The 23,766-nt window shown below is 41.1% G+C and overlaps 1 protein-coding gene across 4 annotated transcripts in view; it reads right to left on the bottom strand.

The window, feature by feature from the left end:
• Window positions 1-23,766, bottom strand: part of ELAPOR1 (endosome-lysosome associated apoptosis and autophagy regulator 1) — a 71,992-nt gene that overhangs the window by 47,238 nt on the left and 988 nt on the right. The gene's annotated exons all lie outside the window — the stretch shown is intronic.

Here is a 23,766-nt window from a genome sequence, read left to right as displayed (position 1 = left end):
TTCATGGACTGATAATTCCAAGTTTATACCTTGAGCTCAGCCCTTACCCCAGAGCTCCTGATCCTTATCCTTATTTTTTTTAAGTTTACTTATTTATTTTGAAAGAGAGAGAGTGCTCACATGAGTGGGGAAAGGGCAGAGAGAGAGGAAGAGAGAAAAATCCCAAGCAGACTCCGTGCTGTCAGAGCAGAGCCCAAGGCCGGGCTTGATCCCACAAACTTGAACCGTGAGATCATGACCTCAACCAAAATCAAGAGTCAGATGCTTAACTGACTGAGCTGCCCAGGTGCCCCCGACCCTTAGCTTTAATTGCCTATGCAGGTTTTCATCAGGCACATCAGAACCAACATTTTAAAATAGTTCTCAGGGTGCCTGGGTGGCTCTGTATGCTGAGCATGTGACTTTGGCTCAGGTCATGATCTCATGGTTAGGTTTGTGAGTTCGAGCCCCAAAACAGGCTTGCTGCTGTCAGCACATAGCCCGCTTCAGATCCTGTGTCCCCCTCCCTCTCCACTCCTCCCCCACTCACGCCCTCTCAAAAATAAATAAAACATTAAAAAAAATAATAGGGGCACCTGGGTGGCTCAGTTGGTTAAGCATCTGACTTCAGCCTGGGTCATGATCTTGTTGTTCCCAGTTTGAGCCCCGCGTCGGGCTTTGTGCTGACAGCTCAGAGCCTGGAGCCTGTTTCAGATTCTGTGTCTCCCTCTCTCTCTCTGCCCCTCCCCCACTCATAGTCTGTCTGTCTGTCTGTCTCTCTCTCTCAAAAATAAATAAAACATTAAAAATTTTTTTAATAAAAAGTAAAAAAAAAAAATAGTTCTTAACTACCCTCCCCACCTGGTGTTCCATACCTAACTGAATGATACCGTAATCCACCTGTGGTAGCAATAATGGTCTTTAGGGTTTGTTGAATAATACTTTATTTTCATTAATTTTTTTTTTTAATTTTTTTTTTCTTTCAACGTTTTTATTTATTTTTGGGACAGAGAGAGACAGAGCATGAACGGGGGAGGGGCAGAGAGAGAGAGGGAGACACAAAATCGGAAACAGGCTCCAGGCTCCGAGCCATCAGCCCAGAGCCCGACGCGGGGCTCGAACTCACGGACCGCGAGATCGTGACCTGGCCGAAGTCGGACGCTTAACCGACTGCGCCACCCAGGCGCCCCTATTTTCATTAATTTTATCTGCTAACAATTTATATGAGAATGATAATAATGTTTATATTTTTATGAATGTGATTTACTTAATGTGTTATAGAAGGTGCACTTGAAAAGTCTGACTATTTAGTGGGGTGCTTGGGTAGCTCAGCTGGTTGAGTGGGGGAGCCTTCATTTCATCTCAGCTCATAATCTCATGGTTTGGGAGATCAAGCACCGAGTTGGGCTCTGTGCTGACAGCGCAGAGCCTGCTTGGGATTCTCTCTCTCCTTCTCTCTCTGCCCCTCCCCAACTCATGTGCACGTGTCCTCTCTCTCTCTCAAAATAAATAAAACTTCAAAAAATGTTTAAATATTTAGTTTTACTTATTTCTTTAAAATATTTAGTAAATTCCAAACACTTTTTTAAAGTAGGTTTTTTTTTTAAGTTTATTTATTTCAAGAGAGAGAAAGAACATGTGCTTGTGCACATGTGTAGGAGGGGCAGAGACAGAATCCCAAGCAGGCATCACACTGCAGAGTGAGTCAATGCAGAGCCTGACTCAGGGCTTGATCCCATGAACCATGAGGATCATGACCTGAGCAGAATTCAGGAGTCTTATGGCCAACTGACTGAGCCACCCAGCCACCCCCGCAAACACTTTAAAAGATAAAATACCAGTCTTGGCATTGTCTTTTTGCTCTGATATTGAAACTGCTACATTCAGTACTTGTTCAAGCCAGCAACTGTGTTCCTGACACCTCTTTTAGGCCCCACGTAATCACTGAGACCTGTTTTCTACCTCCACAATATCTTTTGAGTCAGTCCACCTCTCTCCATCCACACTGCTACCAATGAAGACAAAACACAATTACTTCTTGCCTAGAGGAGCCTCCTCACTTGTCTCCTGGGCTTGGCTCCCTCCTTTCCTCCAAGCCACTCTCCAGGCCACAGCCAGAGTGACCCACTTGAACCACAAAACATAACGTACCACTGCCCCACCATTGCCCTCAGAGTAAGCACCGTACTCCCTGCAAGGTTCACTTCACTCCCTGGCCCCTGCTTACTTCTACCGTATCTCTATTCCGACCCTATGCCTTCACCATAATCCTTTGAGATGTTTCCTGCTTTACTTCAGAGTAATTCAGCTAAAATATTTACTATGGATATGGTGAGGAGATACCAATATGATCAAGGCGGTCCCGGCATATATAGGCACCAGTACAGTTTTCATTTTACAGGACGAGAGAGGGAGAATCTGTTCCATGCCTCCCTCCTAGCTTCTGGTGATGGCCGACAACTTCTGGGATTTCCTTGGTTTGCAGCAACATAACCCCAATCTTTGCATGGCATTCTCCCTTGTGTGTGTGTGTGTGTGTGTGTGTGTGTGTGTGTCCAAATTTCCACTTTTTATAAGGACACTAGTCATATTGGAATAGGGCCCACCCAAATGACCTCATCTTGACTACAGTCTGCCAAAACCCAAATTTCAAATAAGGGCACATTCTGAGGTGCTGGAGGACATCGGGGTTACTCCAAGGTACATATGAGTTTTGGAGGACACGACTAAACTGACACCAGTGCCCATACCTCAAATTTTCTATCTAGACAAAGAGAGAAGTATGACTCTAGGCCCTATACTATAAAATTTGAGGATGACTCTTTTGGACACCCCCTCCTGAAAAAAGTAAAAGCAGCATCATGTGACCTCCTCTGAGGGAAATAAAATGAATATTTAATAGACATCTCTCAGGGTCTTCAAACTTTGCAAATTTTCTCTTTTTAATCTTTACAACTACCCCAAATCCCTTGACATCAAAGATGGTCTCATTCATTGTCATGTCCCCACCAGCTAGCTTAGAACCTTGGTACTGCAATAGTTATATGACAAATATGTGTTGGATCAATGAACTGTGGGGTAGATATTATTTACCCCATATTAAGAATGAAGAAATTAGATCAGAGATGCTCAGGCATATGACCCAAAGTCACATGGCTGGTAAGCTGCTGGTTTGGGACTCAGGCCCAAACCCACCTGTCTTCAAAACTCATATTCTTTCTATTAAATTTATTATTATTTTTTTAGAGTTTATTTATTTATTTTGAGAGACAGAGTGTGTGCAGTCAGGCAGTAGAAAGGGGCAGAGAGAGAGAGAGAGAGAGAAAGAAAGAGAGGGAGAGAGGGCATGCCAAGCAGGCTATGTGTTGTCAGTGCAGAGCCTAATGCAGGCCTCAATCTCACAAACTCTAAGACCATGACCTGAGCCAGGCGCCCCTCCTTTCCATTAAATTTAAAGCAGTGGTTCTCAAAGTGTGGACCTAAGACCACCAGCCTCAATAAGTTCATGTGAGAAATGCAAATTCTTAGGCCTTTTCATTGACCCACTGAATCAGAACCTCTAGGGTGGGGCCAGCAATCTGGGGTGTAGCAAGCCCTCCATGTGCTGCTCATACCAGCTGCAGCGGGGAGCCCCTTCACTAAACCAGGAAGCTGGCTGGGAGATGTCGAGAGTGGGTGGGGACTTAGAGATTGGCTTGGTCATTTTTTTTTTTTTTTTGAGTCACCTATGCAGTTATAGGATTTCCAGAAACCTCGTCTTCCAATTCCCACCATTGTCACTGCTTTTTATGCTGCAAAGTTACATGGCTCCAGTGTTCTTATTTTATTTTATTGTTTTTTTATGGTTTTTAAATTTATTTTCAGAGAGAGAGAGAGAGAGCACACGTGCAAGCAGGGGAGGGGCAGAAAGAGAGAGAGCCAGAATCTCAAGCAGGCTCTGAGCTGTCAGCCCAGAGCCCCACGTGGGGCTCAAACCCACAAATTCTGAGATCACGACCTGAGCAGAAATCCAGAGTTGGATGCTTAGGGACACTTAGGTGCCCCTACTCCAGTATTTTTTAAAAGGAGGGAGGAGAGGGGTGCCTAGATGGCTCAGTGGGTCAAGCATCGGCTCAGGTCATGATCTCATGGTGATTCCTGTGTTCGAGCCCCAAATTGGGCTCTCTGCTGTCAGAGTGGAGCCCACTTCAGATCCTCTGACCCCCCGCTCTCTACCCCTTCCCCCCTCTCTCTCTCTCAAAATTAATTAATTAATTAATTAAAAGGAGGGAGGAGAGTGCCTGGAGGTAAGTGTTTAAATCTGAACCCTTTCTTCGTGTTTCTTTGCTCTGCTGGAAGTGATGAGACATCCCTGGGAGAAGCTCTGATGAAACACCATGGAGGACTTTCCACTGGGAAAGAAGAGCTGACAGGCCTCTCCAGGGCAAGAAGCTTTGAAAGCTGCCAAAGGATTTCAAAGTTGCATAAAGTGAAGATCCAGGTGGAACCAACTAGCTGCACAGCTGCATAGTCATGAAGAAAAGACCAGAGCAGGAGACACAGCAGCCAACTGAACAGATTAACTGCTTGTTATCGGTAAACCGAGGAGACCATCATAGAGGCCATCTGTTCACGGGACAGAGGGCCAGGACTCAGCAATCCTTTGCAAGAATGAGCTGATTCTTAAAGGAAGTCACTCTTCTAAGGGTCTTGGTGGCAGACGAGGGTGGCAGCCAGATGCCAGCCAGGGAGAGGCCCCGGAGCCCTGTGAGGTGGAGAAGGCCTGTGCGTGGCCCAAACCAGAGTTCCACCGCTGGGCTCTGCCTGGAGCAGGCTGTGAGGCTTTGTCGAAGAAAATCTGAAAACCTAAAGCTAAAGCAAGAGGCTGGAAGAAAGAACAGGGTCCAAAGCAGAATGCTCAACTTCAAGCCATTTGCCTAAATTCACTTTTTCAGATGGCTTCTGCTAGGAGGTAGAAAATGAAAGGCTTCTTTATGCGGTACTAAAATTGGTAACAGAGTTCCTCCCGCCCTCCTGCATCCCCCCACCCATGGCCAGGCACCTGATGGTGCCTGAGGTTCTGGCAACCACTGCATACAACAATCTCGAAAGGTTCCCCTGGGGCCAGCCTGGAGCACCATCACTGGGAACACAGCTCACATCAGCACCCCTTGCTTTGCCAAAGCAGAAATGGCCTGGGTCCAAGAGTGAAATCTGATGGAAGAAATTAAAGCAGGATGCCATTCTCCCTAATTTTCAGGAAGGCCTCAGATGATCCTGCTTTTTAGCAGGAGAAATCAGGACAAATCCCCTACTTCTTTATTTTTACACTTACTGATAAACAAGCCTTCTTGTTTTTTCCTCTCACTCCAAGCAGTACCAACTTCTGTAATGGTTAATAGATAGCAATCAAAACAATGTATCCCCTGCAATTTCAATTAGAGACCAAAGGAAATTATCTTGGCTTGAAAAGAAGATATATTCCATCTCTATATCATATACATATATACAAGAGACAAATAATAATCACTGGTCCCATAACAATCTCCAAAGATACTGAGAGATAATATCCACAGATACTATAGAGTCTCAGTAATATATTAACTAATCAATGAATCTCTCTGCAATGTCTTCCTCTGATATTCCTAATCCTTCCCATTCTCATGCTACAGCTGCCCTATCAGTACATCTTTCTGTTGCATCTTCCTGCTAAGTAATTTTCTCATGTGTTTTCTTAATGGGCTCTGAGAATGTTCTATAACGTTTTCATTTTTTACCTTGGCCACCAGGAAGCTCAGGGTCAAGTTTCCAGTCCATTTGCTTGCATAGGGTTCATATATTCATTTAATTATTTTTTCTGGATTTGTCATTCTAAATTGTATTTTTCCTGCCATAATCTTTATATTATATTTGGCTTTTACTATTTTGATGGAATATTTCCTGAAAACTGAAGTCCTTATAGGTGGAGGCACTGCTAATTACTTAATTAAAATAAGACCATTCATGGTTTGATTGACTTCCTTTCCTTTCTTATTTCTCACCATGTTCTCCTTCCCTGCTCCTCACACTATACTGGCCTTCTTTCAGGCCTTTGTACTCACTTCAGGGCCTTTGCATGTGCTGATTCCTACCCCTTCATGGCTTATTACTGCTGGACATCCTTCAGACCCTAGCTGGGTTATCACTGCCCTGAAAAGAGTTACCTGAACTTCCTGCTTAAGTCAAATCCCCTAATAGGTGCTCTCATTGCACCGTGTACCTTCCCTTTGTAGCACTTGTCACAGTTGTAATTTTATCTCTGTGATGATTTCAGATATGTGTATATCCCATTAGACTATAAACAATGCCTGGCAACATAGCAGGTCTGCAATAAAGTTTGTTGAATGAATGAATGGGTGAATGAATTAGTGAATGAATGAGTTCATACATACAGCTACACTGGTTTCTCTGGTCTAACTTTTTCTATTCTCCAAAACACCTATCTAAGCATTCGCTACCCTCCTGAAAAAACTCCAGTGTGTTCAGAATCAAGTTCAATCTTCTCCCTAATACTGTCTATTCTATAAGAGCCTCTAAGACCGGCCTCAATCCATCTTCCCATTCCCTTTCCTTCCCCTTCCACGAAAGCCACCCTGGACAACCTGAAAATCCCCTATACAAACCTTGCACATTCCCATCTCCTGGCCTAGAATGTCCCTCCCCAAAGACCTTCCCAGCATCTACTCTATACCAAGAGGTGGCTAGGCTTGAGGTGCTACCCTAGGCCCTCAGATACCACCTACCCCTAAAAGCCTTCTCTGATTTCTGCAGTTTCCTTCTTATAGTGCAAACGCAAAGCCTTTTGTTTATATTCACTTTTGTCACTTATATAAGAGCATTATATTTATGACAAAGTCCCTCTCCCACTAAACTATAAACTCCTTGAAGGCAAGCATTGGACCAATGCATTCCAAATCTCTAGCTGCAAGCACAGTGTCTGGCATACTGTCAGAGTTCAAAATGATTATTGTATTAATACATAGTAATAATAATAACATGGAGATTTAGGAAAATCAAATTTAGGAAACTAGTCCAACAGTTAAAGGAATGGATGATTTCATGATGTACTGTGATGTGGTGGTTTCAAAACATGTCCAACACATTCTTGAACGCTCCTCCTTCCAAAGGAAGAAAGAGCTCAATCCTCCCCCTGAGTTGGGGCTGGACTCAGCGATTTGCTTCTAAAGAACAGAAAGAACACGGCAAGAGTGATAGTGTGTGACTTTTTGAGATTAGGTCATAAAAGGGTCCCTGGATGCTTCTTTGCGCTGTCTCTCACTCTCTCTCTGACTACCTGCTCTGGAGGAAGCTGGCTGCCATGTGGTAAGGGCGCTCTGGCAATCCTATAAAGAGACCCATGTGGGAGGAACTTGCTCCTGCCAATAGCCATGTGAGTGAACCATCTTGGAAGCTGATCCTCAAGTTCCAAACAAGCTTTTGGGGACTGCAACATGGGTTGACATCTTGCCTGTAATCTCATGATAGACTCTGAGCCAGAATCACCCAGCTAAGCCACTCTTAAATTCCTGACCCACAGAAACGGAGATCATGAATGTTTGCTATTTTTAAGCCACCAAGTTTTAGGGTCATTGGTTATAAGGTAATAGATAATAGATAACAATAGACAATATATGTGCTTATCCATTCAGAAAAAGATTGTAGTTGTTAATTCCTGTTGGAACAAAGGAGATTTGTCTCATCAATAGCTGATTTTACACGGTTAATAGTCCCATTGTTAAAATATTGATATGCCGTTCTCCTCCCCCACCATACCTACACCTTCAGTTCTTATCTAAATTTTACCACTTCTCTAAAGCCCTGCTTGACCTTCTCACATCTTTGGAGAAGCTCTCCTTAACCACACCAGCTTGTACTGAAATCGCTTTTCTCGGTTCGTTTGCACTTTGGCTCTTGGTAACCATAATCACTTCAACTTACTGAGTACTTACTATGTGCTGGTGTACTGGCTGAATAGTGTCCCTCCAAAAGTCATGTCCATCCAGAGCCTCAGAAGGTGTAACCTTATTTGGAAATAGGGTGTTTGCAGATGTCATTGGTTAAGATGAGGTCATACTGGAGTAGGACGGACCCTCGATTCAATAACTGATGTCCTTATAAGAAGGCCATGTGAAGACACAGAAACACACCAGGAGAAGACCATGTGACAAGAGAGCAAGGATTGAAGTGATGCTACCAATCAAGGAGTGCCAAGGATTTCTGGCAACCACCAGAAGCGAGGAAGAGAAGGGAAGACTCCTCCCTAGAGCCACCACAGAGGCACCGCGACCCTTTGAATTTGGACCTCTTGCCTCCACAACTGTGGGAGAATAAATTTCTGTTGTTTTAAGACATCCAACTTGTGGTACTCTGTTACTGCAGCCCTAACAAACAAATACAACTTGTCACTGTGCATATCTTATTTCTCATTCCTAATTTCACAAAAATCCTTCAAATTACATATGATTAGTTCCTTTAACAATTGAGTCTGACAGCCAGTGAAGCTTCACCAGGGATATGAACCCGGCTCCAGGGGCAGTGCTCTGCCCACTGCTCCTTCCGATCTGGCCTCATCCTATCATGCACTGATCTCTGTTTGTAACTGCTTGTTCCTTGAAAGACTGTAGGTGGCATCGATGTCAGTTTCATGTCCTATCATTCTTCCAGGGTTCCTTCAGTGCATGATGTTCAATAAATACTTGGTATGTGAATTATTTTAAATTTCAGAGGATTAAATATATAAGAGAAAAAAATAAGTATTTGGTGGAGAAAACTTGGACGATGGCCCATGATCTCTAGAGGAAATCTGTCATTAATGTTTTCAAACTGTGAGTACTCTAACGATAACTGTTTTCTGGGCCTAGGTACCAATACGGACAGTATCTGTCAATCTTCCTAAGAAGGAAAAAAAAAGAAAGGGTCTAGCGTGGAGGAAACGAGTGTCATAAACAATAGGGACATCAGAGGACCAATTATGTTGCTTCATAATTACAAAGTTTAGAAAAGAATACTTTTTACCCCAATAGTAGGGGGTTCACTCTAGAAATAGTGAGCCTCTCATTATCTGGGGTGAAAAGTACTTTTTTAAACAATTGTAATTGTTAAGCAATATAACCCACCTGAGGATAAGCACCATTCCACTATCTTAGGGAGCTAGTCAGGATGCCTTATGTCTGGATGGCTACTGAGATCCACCTTAACAGCAGTTTTTTGTGAGGTCACAGTTTTATATCTAAATGACACTCCCCAGAGTGAACCAACCTGTTGATCTCCTTGGGCCTCAGTTTCTGCACATATAAAATAAAGATTTTAATGGAAATGGGGTGATATCAATAACTTCAAAAACAAAGCCTGAGATGTTTAAGTTATCTAAAAATTAAGAGGATGTCTCCTCTTTCAGAGAAGCTCCTGAGAATCTGTTGCATATTCCCAGCTGTACCACCTTTTTCTGCTCACACTCATTCATGCCCACTCCGTTTGGTCACTCATCATCTGATTAGAATGAGAGCTACATTGAACACAACCAAGTACATTGGCCACAATCACACATTCTTCTGAAACCTTACCTGAATCTATCCCCACCTAAGAAAAACTAGCTGGTGAATATAAAAATCAGGAGTAGTCTTTTAGATAACCTAGGGCTAAAAACACATGTGATTGTTTAACAACATGTCTTCCCCTCCACCCCCCATAGTTCTTTGTTTTCTTACGACTTGCTGCTAAGCTGTTATTTACTTTATATTTGGTCATAATCCCATCTTTTCTTTTCTTTTTTTAAGTTTTTAAACAATTATTTTACATTTCAACAATAGCCAAAGTATGGAAAGAGCCCAAATGTCCATCTATGGATGAATGGATAAAGAAGATGTAGTATATGTATACAATGGAGTATTACTCAGCAATCAGAAATAATGAAATCTTGCCATTTATAACTATGTGGATGAAACTGGGGGGTATTATGCTAAGTGAAATTAGTCAGTCAGAGAAAGACAAAAATCATATGACTTCACTCATATGAGGACTTTAAGAGACAAAACAGATGAACATATGGGAAGGGAAACAAAAATAATATAAAAACAGGGAGGGGGACAAAACAGAAGAGACTCATAAATATGGAGAACAAACTGAGGGTTACTGGAGGGGTTGTGGGAGGGGGGAATGGGCTAAATGGGTAAGGGGCACTAAGGAATCTACTCCTGAAATCATTTTTGCACTATATGCTAACTAATTTGGATGTAAATTTAAAAAAATTAAAAAATAAATGAATAAATAAAAAGAAAAATAAATTTACGTTTATTTAGTTTTGAGAGAGAGAGAGAGAGAGAGAGAGACAGAGCATGAGCGGGGGAGGGGCAGAGAGAGAGGGAGACACTCAGAACCCAAAGCAGGCTCCAGGCTCTGAGCTGTCAGCACAGAGCCCAACTCGGGGCTGGAACTCGTGAACCGCCAGATCATGACCTGAGTTGAAGTCAGACACTTAACCAACTGAACCACTCAGGTGCCCTGTTTAAACATTTTTTTTCTTTAATGTTCATTTATTTTTGAGAGAGAGAGAGTGCACGTGTGCAGGAGTGGCAGAGAGAGAGGGAGACAGAGGAGCTGAAGCAGGCTCCGCACTGACAGCAGAGAGCCCAAACTCTGCAGGGCTCAAACTCAGGAACTGCGAGATCATGACCTGAGCCAAAGTCAGATGCTTACTTAACTGACTGAGCCACCCAGGTACCCCACAATCCCTTCTTTTCTTTTACAGATGATTTATACATACAGCTGAATGTATGCAAATGGGAGCTCTAGCACTGATTTATTAAAATAAATGTTTTACAAGGAGAGTAAGTTGACCCATTAATTCAAACTTTATGGAGCATCTAGTTCAGCACAGGGCTTGGCAGGCCTGACTTTTCCAAAGTGCTATCCTGAGCCAGCACCATCCTTATGAGAATCTGAACCACGTCAGATGAACAGATACAATTGATGCTTCCTTTATCTTTCCTCTTGGTGGATTATTAGCCACTCTTTTATTTTCACATGATTGAGGTTGGAGGGCAAAGTAATCAATTTCAAGCAGAAAATTAGCCAATTTCAGTTTCCTTTCTAATTCAGAAACAGGTCTCCTTGACTGTTGTGCATTCAGTAAAGAGAGGATACTCCAATTAGCACACAGACTTATTAAAGTCCAATTATTATTACTAGTTTTGCATTTTATTTTGTATCATCAGTACAATTCCAATTTAGAAAATCACATTCTAGGCCTGTGAAAATCAGCGTATTTATTTTTTCACCCCACATAGTTCTGTGGGTCTTTTATAAATGCCTTTAATAACACATGTCAAATCGAAAGAGAAGAATGGGTGATAACCTCATATTATGGCTCTCAGACTTAAAAAGATTTTGAAAAGTGGAGAGCTCGGAAGTATGAAAAATATATTTTCTTTTGGCAGCTGTCAAGCACTAACTATAATTATCTGTTCTGTGCTTCATCTGGTATGACATAGAAGGAGAGCTTAAGAAGAAATGTGACAAATGGCACAATTTTTGTCACTTACAAGAGGAATGATACAGACTGAGAAAAAGCTATAAATTGGACCAAATTATTTTCTGAAAATCTGGCAAAATTAGCCATCAGGCCCATCTGCCCTGACTCGGAAAAGCTGGCAGCTTGATAAAGCTGACAGGCTCTTCAACTCTGCCCTCTGGGTCTCAGTGATTCCCAGGGGGGGAATAAATTGGCAGCAGTCTTACCAGGCAAGGCCTCCCTCTTCCTCCATCTGACTGCAGGTGGAGAAGGCTAATGCTAGCTTTAAAAACCCATGCTCCCAACCTGACACACATCTATTGAAATGTTAAACACTTGGACTCTTTGACCCACTATGTCTACATTTAAGAATTCATCTGATGTTTATACCTGGGATGCAGGGCTGGTTCAGTATCCACACAACAATTAATGTGATTCATCACATCAATAAAAGAAAGGACAAGAACCATATGATCCTCTCAATAGATGCAGAGAAAGCATTTGACAAAATACAGCATCCTTTCTTGATAAAAACCCTCAAGAAGGTAGGGATAGAAGGAGCACACCTCGGGATCATAAAAGCCATATATGAACGACCCAACGCTAATATCATCCTCAATGGGGAAAAACTGAGAGCTTTCCCCCTAAGGTCAGGCACAAGACAGGGATGTCCACGTTTGCCACTGTTATTCAACATAGTATTGGAAGTCTTAGCCTCTGCAATCAGACAATACAAAGAAAGAAAAGGCATCCAAATTGGCCAGGAGAAGGTCAAACTTTCACTCTTCGCAAATAACATGATACTTTGTATGGAAAACCCAAAAGATTCCACAGAAAAACTGCTGGAATTGATTCATGAATTCAGCAAAGTTGCAGGATATAAAATCAGCACACAGAAATCAGTTGCATTCCTATACACCAACAATGAAACGACAGAAAGAGAAATCAAGGAATTGATCCCATTTACAGTTGCACAAAAAACTATAAAATACCTAGGAATAAATCTAACCAAAGAGGTGAAAAATCTATACACTGAAAACTATAGAAAGCTTATGAAAGAAATTGAAGAAGACACAAAAAAATGGAAAAATATTCCATGTTCCTGGATAGGAAGAACAAATATTGTTAAGAGGTTGATACTACCCAAAGCAGTCTACATATTCAATGCAATCCCTATCAAAATAACACCAGCATTCTTCACAGAGATAGAAAAAATAATCCTAAAATTTGTATGGAACCAGAAAAGACCCCAAATAGCCAAAGTGATCTTGAAAAAGAAAACCAAAGCAGGAGGCATCACCATCTCAGACTTCAAGCTATACTACAAAGCTGTAATCATCAAGACAGTATGGCACTGGCACAGGAACAGACACTCAGATCAATGGAACAGAATAGAGAACCCAGAAATGGACTCACAAACGTATGACCAACTCATCTTTGACAAAGCAGGAAAGAATATCCAGTGGAATAAAGACAGTCTCTTCAGCAAGTGGTGCTGGGAAAACTGGACAGTGACATGCAGAAGAATGAACCTGGACCACTTTCTTACACCATACACAAAAATAAACCCAAAATGGATGAAAGACCTAAATGTAGGACAGGAAGCCATCAAAATCCTTGAGGAGAAAGCAGGCAAAAACCTCTTTGATCTTGGCCGCAGCAACTTCTTACTCAACACATCTCCAGAGGCAAGGGAAACAAAAGCAAAAATGAACTACTGGGACCTCATCAAAATAAAAAGCTTCTGCACAGCAAAGGAAACAATCAGCAAAACTAAAAGGCAACCGACAGAATGGGAGAAGATATTTGCAAATGACATATCAGAGAAAGGGTTAGTATCGAAAATCTATAAAGAACTTATCAAACTCAACACCCAAAAAATATATAATCCAGTGAAGAAATGGGCAAAAGACATGAATAGACACTTCTCCAAAGAAGACATCCAGATGTCCAATCGACACATGAAAAAATGCTCCACATCACTCATCATCAGGGAAATACAAATCAAAACCACAATGAGATACCACCTTACACCTGTCAGAATGGCTAACGTTAACAACTCAAGCAACGACAGATGTTGGCGAGGATGCGGAGAAAGAGGATCTCTTTTCCATTGTTGGTGGGAATGCAAGCTGGTGCAGCCACTCTGGAAAACAGTATGGAGGTTCCTCAAAAAACTAAAAATAGAACTACCCTATGACCCAGCAATTGCAGTACTAGGCATTTATCCAAGGGATACAGGTGCGCTGTTTCGAAGGGACACACACACCCCCATGTTTATAGCAGCAATATCAACGATAGCCAAAGTACGGAAAGAGCCCAAATGGCCATTGATGAATGAATGGATAAAGAAGATGTGGTATATATATACAATGGAGTATTACTCGGCAATCAAAAAGAATGAAATCTTGCTATCTGCAACTACGTGGATGGAACTGGAGGGGATTATGCTAAGTGAAATTAGTCAGAGAAAGACAAATATCATATGACTTCACTCATATGTAGGATTTAAGATGTAAAACAGATGAACATAGGGGAAGGGAAACAAAAATAATATAAAAACAGGGAGGGGGACAAAACAGAAGAGACTCATAAATATGGAGAACAAACTGGGTTACTGGAGGGATTGGGGGCGGCTAAATGGGTAAGGGGCACTAAGGAATCTACTCCTGAAATCATTGTTGCACTATATGCTAACTAATTGCGATGTAAATTTTAAAAAATAAAAAATAAAACAAGTTAAAAATAAAAAATAAATAAAATAAGTAAATAAAAAAGATAGCAAAGACAAAAAAAAAAAAAGAATTCATCTGATGATGTGGAGAAAGGGGAACTCTTTTGCACTGCTGGTAGGAATGCAAACTGGTGCAGCCACTCTGGAAAATGGTATGGGGATTCCTCAAAAAATTAAAAGTAGGACTACCCTACAACGCAGCAATTGCACTTCTAGGTATTTATCCAAAGGATACAGGTGTGCTGTTTCAAAGGGACTCATGCACCCCAATGTTTATAGAAGCGCTATTGACAATAGCCCAAGTATGGAAAGAGCCCAAATGTCCAATGACAGATGAATGGATAAAGAAGATGTGGCATATATGTACAATGGAGTATTACTCAGTGATCAAAAAATGAAATCTTGTCATTTGCAACTACGTGGATGGAGCTAGAGGGTATTATGCTAAGTGAAATAAGTCAGAGAAAGACAAATATCATATGACTTTACTCAGAATTTAAGATATAAATTTAAATTCTATATAAATAGAGAACAGATGAACATAGGGGAAGGGAAATAAAAATAATATAAAAACAGGGAGGGGGACAAAACATAAGAGACCCTTAAAATATAGAGAACAAACTGAGGGTTACTGGAGGGGTTGTGGGTAGGGAAGGGCTAAATGGGCAAGGGGCATTAAGGAAGATACTTGTTGGAATGAACACTGGGTGTTATATGTAGAGGATGAATCACTAGGTCCTACTCCTGAAATTATTATTGCACTATATGCCAACTAACATGGATGTAAATTAAAAAATAAAAATAAATAATAAAAAATAATAAATTAATTAAAAAAAAAAAGAATTCATCCGATGAGGGACGCCTGGGTGACTCAGTCGGTTAAGCTTCCGACTCTCGGTTTTGGCTCAGATCATGATCTCACAGTTTCTTGGGTTCGAGCCCTGAGTCGGGCTTTGTGCTTATAGTGTGGAGCCTGCTTGGGATTCTCTCTCTCTCTCTCTCTCTCTCTCTCTCTCTCTCTCTCTCCCTCCCCCTCCCTTGCTCACACTGTCTGTCTCTCTCAAAATAAATACATAAAAACTGAAAAACAGAAATAATTCATCTGACAGACTCAAGCAAACAATTATGCCTCAATACACACAGGAGGATGTTCACTGTGGCACTGTTACCATAAAAATGACTGGAATTGACCTATTCATCAAGTTTCTGTTTCAATAAATCATAGCGCATGCTTATAATGAATCACAATTCAGTTGTTAAAAATAAAGACATGGGCCTAAAGTAAGGAAAACAGTAAATTATAGAACAGGACAAATATTCTGATCTGATTTGTATAGAAGGTAAAAAGAAAAGACAGATGTGCTTGTACAGGCATAAAACATTTCAAGAAGAATATATTTAAGCAGGAGTTGACAGAGGTTAGCCTTTGGGGATTTGCAGGGAGGAGGGGAAACCTTTACTTCTCAGCTCATACCCTCTGCACAATTGGGACTGACATGCAGAAAACAGCACGGTGATTAAGAGCTCAGCTGCCTGAGTTCTTGCTCTCTTACCAGCCAAGTGACCTCTGGCAGTCTCATCTCTCTGTGGCAGGCACTAGAAATGTGGCAAGGAATAAAACATACAAGAATACCAGCCCTCAAGAGTTTACATTCTAGTCGGAAGATATGGACAATTTAAAAAATATGGGTGTATATGTACACATATGTTTATATGTAAAATATATGCCAGATGGCAGAGAGTGCTGTAGAAGAAAGTGAAGCAGGTAAGAGGACAGGAAACCATGGGAAGTGGAATGGAGGTTGGGTATTAACAGCCTACCTCATAGAGTTCCTGTAAGGACCAAATGGATTGCTTAGAGTTCCTATAAGAACCAAATGCCTGTAGGTCACTTAGGGCACTCAATAAATGTGAATGATTATTATGAGCATATATTACCTTAAGATGTAAAAGTAAATAACAATTGTTAAACAAATCCATGCCAACAAGGACTTTTAATTAAGATCTCGTGTCTTCCTTTAATAGTTTTGAAACTTCAAAATGGGGACATACATTCTTCATTTTGCAAGTATAAAATCATGTTGTCAGGCCCTCTGGCCTTCTCTCTGTCCTGTAAGCACAGACTCTTTCCTGCCTGCAAACTTGTCCACTCGTCTTCACCTGCCAAACTTCTCCAAACCTTCAGCTCGCCACTTAAACCCACTCCTCAGAGTGGCCAGCTCTAACCTTCCCAATCTATAATCTAGGTTAGGCCTCCTTGCCACAGCTTTTGCTTTTCTTTCTTACCACTTAACCAAATTTGTAAGTCAATTGCATTGGTAATTTGGGAGTATACAGTCTGCCTTCCAAACTCAGTTCCACCCCAGAACCATTTAGGTGGGGAAATGTGAAAGTGAGTTTTCATTCATTCCTGGCTGGTGGAGGAAGCAGCTGAGAAGCGACTTGGATGATGTATAGGGATTTGTTTATATTGTTTGCTATAGAATGAGGAAGATTCTGTCTCTCAGTTGCAGTAACAGCTTCCAGAAACACTCTAAGGTAGGTTGGGAGCTCTAGGTGGGGTCCTTCTTGAAACAGGAGGGGCCCTTCTGCTATGGACCAAGCAAAACCAAAGGGTGTATTTGTGTGTGTGTGTGTGTATGTGTGTGTGTTTCCTACTGATTTGTCAAGTTTGAAAGGACTGACAGTATTGCCAAAGGTATGAGAAAAGGTGAGGACATTTAGTGGAAAATAAAATTGGTGCAATTTCCTCAAAAGAGAAATTGGATAATATAGAGCAATATAAAATATATGCGCTCTTGGGACGCCTGGATGGCTCAGTTGGTTAAATGTGTCTCTTGATGTCAGCTCAGGTCATGATTTCGTGGTTCGTGAGTTTGAGCCCCACATCAGGCCCTGTGCTGACAGTGCAGAGCCTACTTGGGATTCTCTTTCTTTCCCTCTCTCTCCCCTCCCCCCACTCTCTCTCTCTCTCAAAATAAATAAATAAACTTTAAAAACATTAAAAAAATATGTGCTCTTTAATCAAGGAATCTCCATGTCTAGCAATATAACTTAAGGAGTTAACAGGATAACAATTGAGCAAGTATTTACAGATATATGCAAAAGCATTCATTTCAGTATTGTATATAGTAATAGAAATTAGAAGTCATTTGAATTGGTTAAGTTGATCAAATAGGTTATATTATATACATGCTACAGAACTCTATGCAGCCTTAAAAATGATGAAGTCAGACCTATATTTATTAACAGAAATGTCTCTTGTAAATTATTGCATGAAAAAATTAGGTTATAACACAGCATGTGTGATATGATTCCACTTTTGGAGAATTATATACTTATATCTATACATATAAGTGTAGAAGTATAGAAAGTCTAGAAGTATAGAAAGAAGTCTGGAAACATGCAACAAAATGTTTATGGTGATTTTAGCCGGTTACAAACTTTGGGGTAAGTTTTGTGTCCTTGTTTGCATTCTATATTTCTTGAAATTTTAGAATAAGAATGTATCATTGTTACAAAAATAATAAACCTATTTAAAAATAGTATTCAAGGGGCATCTGGCTGGCTAGTCGGAAGAGCATGAGACTCTTGATTTCGGGGTTGTGAGTTCAAGCTCCACATTGGGTGTAGAGATTACTTAAATAAATAAATAAACATTAAAAAATATTCCATAGGACAAAAGGGAAATTAAAAAGTATTCAATAGGACAAAAGGGAATAAAGTATTCAGTAGTCTTCAAAATAGTATTCAATAGGACAAAAGGGAATCAAGCAATCTGGAGTTCAGTCCCATTCCTAAGTTTTTAACAAAGATTTCATAAAACAGTAAAACAGTAACAAACACATTTATTAAGCACTCACTATACACTATGCATTTTGCAAAGCACTTTAATCCTCCCCCAATCCATAAAAGGTAAGAACTAAATTATCCCCACTTTCCAAATGAAAAAACTGAGGCAAAGAGAGGTGAGTATCTTGCCCAAGACAATGCAGTTGAAATGGTAACTAGGATTCAACCACAGGTGACAAACTCACACAGCCATCACCTCCAGGCCACCATTGTCCCGTAGAAACACTATGCTAGCCACATGCAAGATTTTAAAATTTCCAGCAGGCACATTTGAAAAAGTAAAGAGACACAGGTGAAATTAATGTTAATAAGGGGCACCCGGGTTGCTGAGTCAGTTAGGCATCTGACTTTGGCTCAAGTCATGATCTCATGGTTCATGGGTTTGAGCCCTGCGTTTGGCTCTGTGTTGACAGCTCAGAGCCTGGAGCCTGCTTCAGATTCTGTGTCTCCTCCCTCTCTCTCTGCCCCTCCCCGACTCGTGATCTGTCTCTCTCTCTCTCTCTCTCTCTCTCTCTCTCTCTCAAATAAATAAACATTAAAAAAAAGAAGTTAATTTTAATAATACTTCAACATGCAATCAACATGCAATATTACTGAAGTATTCTGCATTCATTTTTTTGTACTAAGTTTTCCAACTCTGGTTTGTGTTTTATACTTTACCGTACAACCGAACTCAGATGCTACATCTTCATCAAAAATACTTGATCTCCATTTAGATTTCATAAATTTATGGTTATGAAAGTACCCAAGTAGTTCCAAACACAGCCAATAATTTTTCAATGATTGAATTGAGTGTGCATTTTAATTTCAACTTAATTAAAATCACAAAAATTAAGAATTCATTTCCTCACTGCACTAGCTGCATTTTTATTTCTTGGTAGCCACGCACGGCTAGTGGCTACCATATCTAGATAGTACAACTCCAGACCCTTAACTGCTATGCTTTCTTCCCTCTCTTGGCCAAATTCTACCAACTTCGTCCTCAGAATATCTTTCACATCTACTCTTTTCCCCTTTCCAACACTTTTACCACCGTTAAATTCTTATTAATTTTTTACTACTATAAGACCATGTTAATCATAGTTCCACTAAAAATTCGTAACAGCTAATGTTTATTGAGTACTTATTATGCACCAGTAACTGTTCTAAACACTTTACATGTATTAACTCACTTAACTGTCATAATATAGTAATTAAGTGGTCTTTATTAATATTCCCACCACAATGATGAGGAAGTTGAGTCCTGAGGAGATTAAATAATTTCCCCAAGGTCATACAGTTACTGAATGGAGGAGCTGGAAACTGAACCCACCCAATTAGTATATCCAGACCCCACTCTCTGTACCACTGGTCTGCCTCCCTCTCACAAATACATACATAAAAATGATGGTTTGAATGCTAGGATTATAGGTGATTTCTACTGTCTTCTTTTTATTTATTTTTTCCAAGTTTTCTGTAAATGAAACGAGTCACTTTTACAATTTTTAAAGTTTTTCTATTAAAGTAAGGCAGATAATGATCAGTCTGGTTCAGTTTTATACTCCTACCTTGAGACAGGAGAATAGAGAAAATGACTTCCTAACTGTCTTCAGATCTCAAGAATTTATTACTCTTTAGTGCCCTCTGATATCAAACAAAAACAGAACCTCTTGCAACCCTATAAATACTTCATGATGAATGGAGACTTTCAATTTCCCCTGTCCACCAAATATGGCAGGATGTTTTAAACATCCAACCTTGATGATTCCCAATCAAAGGAGTCACTTTAACTCTTATGCTTTCAGCGAAATATTTCCTGAAAGCTCAGAGGTCCTCAATGTTTTCTAGATCAACTTGTTTCCCTGTGGAGTTCAGACCTTGAATAACGAGTTAGAAGCAAATACAGGAGGAAATATAGAAGCCCAGAAGCTATGATCAGAGGGTAAAGTGTGGTCTCAGGCTATTCTCCCTCCTGGTACAGGGGCTGACTCTGGGGAAGTCAGAACTGCGAAAGGCCATCACTCTGATTCAAGAGCTGTTCTCTCTGCATCTCCCATGCCCACTCTAAAACCCTGACCAAAACCCTCAGCTTGTCCCTTTTCTTCACCCTGCACTTAAAGTCAGTCACCAAACCCTCTAGCCTTCAGTGTATTTTTCATATCTACACCTCTATGTGTCCCATTACCACCAGCCAGCACAGTCCCTCTATTAGCCCCCTCCCTGACCAGTCTCCATGCCCCCATCTCCTTCTCTCACCTTTTGGCCTACCTCAACCACATTTACTTTTCTTTTAAAAAATTTTTTTTAAGTTTATTTATTTTTGAGAGAGTGACAGAAACAGAGTGTGAGTGGGTGAGGGGCAGAGAGAGGGAGACAGAATCCGAAGCAGGCTCCAGGCTCTGAGCTGTCAGCACAGAGCTTGATGTGGGGCTTGAACCCATGAACTGTGAGATCATGACCTGAGCCGAAGCGGGACTCTCAAACCGACTGAGTCACCCAGGCACCCCAACCATGTTTACCTTTCATTCATGCTAATCTGCTCTGAGCAGGCCACTACCTCCACCAGAAATCCTTCAAGGATTCTGCACTTCAGGTTTCTAACTCTCCAACCTTGATTTCTACTGTACCCCACACCGACTCCACATTCCAACCTTATCTCCCATTGTACTCACACCTACTTCACATTTCAGCCCCCTGGTCTACTTGCTCTTCCCAGGATCCCTTGCATTTTCCTGGTGTACCTTTCCACAGGCCCCTCCCTCTATCTAATCCATCTCTGCCCATTGCAGTCCTACTGATTATTCCAGAAGCAGGTCAAGTGCTAACTGTTCGAATATGTTTTCTTCTTTTCCTATTCACATCTATATTGCCACTCTTGCATTGTTCACCACATGTTAACCTTATGTTATCATTTATGTATCATTATTTGTGTACTTATTTCTTCTGCCTACCAATATTTCTCTTTTTTTTTTAAGTTTATTGATTTATTTTGAGAGGGAGAGAGAGAGGGAGGAAGGAGGGAGGGTCAGAGAGAGAGGGGGAGAGAGAGAATCCCAAACAGGCTCCGCACTGTCAGTACAGAGCCCAATGAGGGACTCGAACTCAGGAACTGTGATATCATGACCCGAGCTTAAATCAAGAGTCAGATGCTCAACTGACTGAGCCACCCAGGCGCCCCTGCCTACCAATATTTCTTAAGCACCTATGACATGTCAACGGTATGCACTAGGCATTTTACATGTGTTATCTAACTTAATCCTCACAACAGCTTTGTGAGAGTAAGAATAATGAAGAGTATTATCATCCCCACTTTACAGATCGGGAATCTGAGGTTGCAAGAAATTAATTAACTTGTTCAAAGTAGCATCCTTACTAAGTGGCAGAGTCATCACTCACTCAATTGAATTTTATTACAACCCAGGTATGCCAGATTCCTAAACCCTACAGACTTTTCAGTATAGATTGGGAAGTCCCTTTGGGGCAGTTAATGCTGGAGCCTCAGGACAAGGCAGATCTGTTAAGAAGGTTTTCTGCTCCTCTCTCATTAGATTGAGACTCATTGTGCTATAGGAAATGCTCCTTTGGCTCTCAGTCAGCACTTGGCCCAGGTTAGCACAGGGCTAAAGAAATGATTCATGAAAACAAATACCATACAGGATTCTTAGTTCCACTGGTGACCCTGATTATTATAAAACTGTGAAAGGAAACGCATGCCACACCCTGGCCCAGGTTTAGCAACCTAGAACTCCCAGTTCTCTGTCACCTTAGTCTAGGCCTCATGCTAAACCTGTCTCCTGATTAGATCCAGAGGGATACCTCAGATTTGAGAAACAAGGCTACAACAGCACTGTTGTTATTAGGGTTGGCCTAATGACTCTGATAAGAGTCCCTGTCAGTAATACCCAAATTGGACAAACAAGAAATTCATATGAAGATTAATAGTAGAGAAGGGTTAGTCTACCTTGAATTGTTTTTTCACCATTTAGGGTTGGAAGCCCCCAAACTTGTTGCGTCAGTTCATATTGCCAAATGAAGAACATTATAACAATGGGCTTATTCTCTTCCTTATTATTTTGGCATCATGTGTGTCCAACAGCCACTGTTTGCTCAAGGAGAGTCTCAACAGGACTTGCTGATGCTTGTGGCCAATAAGCATGGTTCCTAAGCCACTTTCACTCTGGCACGGGGTGTGGATCTAATGGTAAAGAAGCTGAATGGGAAAGGAGGTTAGGTAACACAAATTTATGTTTTTATTTTTACTCTCTCTTTCAGTACTCAAAGCAGTCCTTTTCAGGTAGGTAATACTGAGACATCCATCCTACAAATCCAAAAACTGTGTGGTAAGTGACAGGCAGGGAGTGGAACCCTCGTATAACTGAGTTGCACAGCCTTCCACTCTCCTAAGCTCGTGCTCTGTGGCAAGACCTTTTGTTTAGGCAAATGTCAGCCATTTAAAAAGGACTAAAGGCTAAATCTGTACCCAAGTTATAGTTCTCAAGTGTCAATATTCTTCCCTCCCTCCAAACCAAGATGATACAACATCTTTAATTTCTCAAATGTCTCATATTTTCCAGAGCTGACAAGATCTCACCAAGAAGTAGTCGCTGCACTATAAGACTCTTACCTTTCACTCAGAAGACTCCCATGTTGGAGTCTTAGGTAAGTGGGCTTGCTTGAACTAGTTATCTCAGTTGGTTAGACCACAGGCCACCAAGGACAGTCAGCCACAGTCACGGACAAAATCATTGTTCCCAGCCATTTTTAAAACAGGTCATAAAGTGGCTGAGTGGCAACACAGATGGCCCAGGGCAGGTCATCAAGGGGACTGACGAGAGTTACCAGAACTGCCATTAACTGCAGCCACTTGTATCATGTTCATGAATGAAGTAAAAAATTCTAAGGGGTGCCTAGGTAGCTCAGTTGGTTAAACATCCGACTTCAGCCTAGGTCATGATCTCGTGGTTCACAAGTTCAAGCCCCATGTCGCTCTCTGTGCTGACAGCTCAGAGCCTGGAGCCTGCTTCAGATTCTGTGTCTCCCTCTCTCTCCGCCCCCTCCCCTGCTCACACTTTGTCTCTCTCTCTCAAAAATAAATAAAAACATTAAAAAAAATTCTCTCTCTTCCCGTCCCTTCACTTTTTGATCTGTTATGTTGTAGACAGTGTAATGAATAGAGCACCTTCATAATAATGTATGTCCATATGGGAGGGGGTTGTTGTTACTAATCAGTCAACACTGACAACTTACAAAAAGTATTTCAACCTCTCAAAACTCTAGCCAAGTATGACATTGGAGATTCCTTTTACGGGGCTAAACTATTGGTGCATTACGATTCTTTCACATTTCACAGAAATAACAGAACAACTTTTATTTTGCCTTCCCCAATGCGGTTCTTGTATTTTGTTACTGTCTCTGCCATATGGTTAAAAAGGGTTACTCAGAGAACAACCAAATATTGTTATTTCAACACTATAGAAACTACTGAGTTTTGTTACTCCTTAATACCTTGTGTATCCCTCCAAAAAGAATGCTCAAAGACATTTTTAATTGGAAGACATTCGCTACCTATTGTCTGAATTGTGTTGGCAACGTTTGAGTAGCACCTTGAAAAAAACTCATGACGTACGTCAGCAGAAGTCCAGAAAAGGAAAGTAGAGATTTGTGGAAAGCGAAATATTACAGGACTCAAAGTGTG

The sequence above is a fragment of the Acinonyx jubatus genome, chromosome C1, assembly GCF_027475565.1.
Source record: "Acinonyx jubatus isolate Ajub_Pintada_27869175 chromosome C1, VMU_Ajub_asm_v1.0, whole genome shotgun sequence".
In the NCBI taxonomy this organism is placed as follows: domain Eukaryota; kingdom Metazoa; phylum Chordata; class Mammalia; order Carnivora; family Felidae; genus Acinonyx; species Acinonyx jubatus.
This window is presented reverse-complemented; position numbering and strand designations above follow the sequence as displayed.